Consider the following 2,198-nt stretch of genomic DNA (forward strand, 5'->3'; position numbering starts at 1 on the left):
TTCTGTAAATTAGAAATAATATCAGCACCAGGAAATAATGTTTAGCAATGAGTAATTGTCTACTTTGAAATATTAAACAAAATATTGGAATAGCATTTCAATATTCCAGTTGGCATTTTGATTCTGGAAATAAGGATTTCCCTCATATAAATTTTTTGGTGCAATTTCCCTTAGTATGTAGCTGAGTTTACATCCTTTTTAAAAAAAATAGTAGATTATAAACAGATAAGTACCATGGATTTATATTTCAAATCAAAATGGAAATTAAAACAAATGAACCACAGAATTACATGTAAAAACATTTATCTGTTGTCACTTACAAGAACAAAATGTGATTACCATTTACAGCTAAATAATTTGACATGAATTTAACAATTATTAAAGTATAATTCATATATTTGGAAATTTTTGTATAAGGTAATTAAACATTATGTGAACAGCTAAAAGATGTGAGATTTATAGTGCTCTTAACCAGATGACAATTTTTTTTTCTGGTTCTCTTTCAAATTTCAAACTGAACATAATAGGCAACAAAACATCATACTAAATTATAAGTGTTTTTTCAAGTATTAATCCAAGGTTGACAATTCCTGTATTAAAACTTTGGCAAATTGATATAGTACTCAGTAACATAATGCAATTGGGTTTATATTGAGAGTTACAGATCATTTTAATGATAGTGTTCTCTACAAAAATATAATTTAAACACCAATTCAGAATGTCAATAATTTTTCAAAGTCAGTTACTTTGATATTTTTAAAAGGCTTGAATTTTGGATTTCAAGTAATATTTTTCCTTCCTTCTAAAATAAATTATTTCAAAACATGAAAACTGCTTAGATAAAGGTAGTACTGAGAATATGCTACAAACAGTAAGTCTTCATTTTTGAGTTAGTCCAAAACCAAGTCTCCCTCATAGAGATTCAACATTTCAGATTCTGGTCAAAGTAGCCATTTGAAATATCTTTAAATCTTCAAATATTGGAAAGCTGATATGGGATAAGGTTTCCAGCTAATGTTTAAAAAAGGAAATGCTTTATGAACATGTATGACATTCTTGCACAGGGGTTATACTAATCTTTGTACTATTTAAATTTTACCATAATGCTTTCAAAGTAAATATTTCTTTTTTTTTAATTAATTAATTTTTTAAATAAAAAAAAATATTTCAATATGTACTTTTGAAAAATAAAATGTATGTAATAGAGATTCATAGCTTCATGTGCAATTCTGTTTTTCTTTTTTTGTATGTGGGGATACAGTTCTTTATAGTAGTTTTAAGATGCTACCTTTCATATAGAGATGTTTGGGCCCAAAAGGGAAAGAAAAATAGCTGTTGTTGTTATTGTTGTAGTTCTGCTGTTAGAGTCTTGTCGTGGGACCATCTGGGATTTTCTTGGCAAAGTTACTGGAATAGTTTGCCATTTCCTTCTCCAAATCATTTTACAGATACAGAAACTGAGGTAAATAAGGTTAAATTATTTACCCAGGATCACACAGATACCAAATGTCTGAGGCCAGATTTGAACTCAGGAAGATGAGTCTTCTTGCCTCCAGGTCCAGCACTCTATTTACTATGTCACCTAACTGTCCTGCAGAAAAATTACTTTTGCTTAAGGAAAAAAGAATTAAATCTTCAGGTAAAGACTGTTAAGCATTGTCTACTTCATAGGACAGTGGCACAGCAGATAAGAGTACCAGATCTGAAGTCAGAAACACTTGTCTTCCTGAGTTCAAATCTAGTCTCAGACACTTAGCAGCTGTGTGACCCTGCCTAAGCCATTTAACCCTATTTGCTTCAGTTCCTCATCTGTAACATGACCTGGAGAAAAAATGACAAACTATTCCAGCATCTTTGCTGAGGAAACCCCAAATGGGGTCATGAAGAGTAAAACATAACTGAAATGACTAAATAATAAAGTCATAGAAGAATATATAAGAAAAAAACTTTTATTAAACAATAATTTCTAAATTTTCCACAAATAAATAGCTTTCAGATATGTGGTGAACAGTTTAGTTACAAAAGGGATAGAAAACAAGTTGTCACATCAACATAAATATAATATTTTGTAAAATCTATAGGACGATGCCTTTTATATGTAAAGAGCTTGATGATTTAAAAAGGCAGGGATTTTTATTTATTAAAAATAGATCATTTCAGTATAAAGAAATATGTTTTTCAGAAGAATACATTGTTAG

At 29.4% G+C, this 2,198-nt stretch overlaps 1 non-coding gene across 1 annotated transcript; it reads right to left on the minus strand.

Annotated features, from left to right (window-relative positions):
* Positions 1-1,019: 1,019 nt before the first annotated feature.
* Positions 1,020-1,121, minus strand: LOC127539496 (U6 spliceosomal RNA). The gene has a single exon (XR_007947932.1). It is a non-coding gene; the product is annotated as a U6 spliceosomal RNA (small nuclear RNA).
* Positions 1,122-2,198: the final 1,077 nt, after the last annotated feature.

The sequence above is a fragment of the Antechinus flavipes genome, chromosome 5, assembly GCF_016432865.1.
Source record: "Antechinus flavipes isolate AdamAnt ecotype Samford, QLD, Australia chromosome 5, AdamAnt_v2, whole genome shotgun sequence".
NCBI lineage: Eukaryota > Metazoa > Chordata > Mammalia > Dasyuromorphia > Dasyuridae > Antechinus > Antechinus flavipes.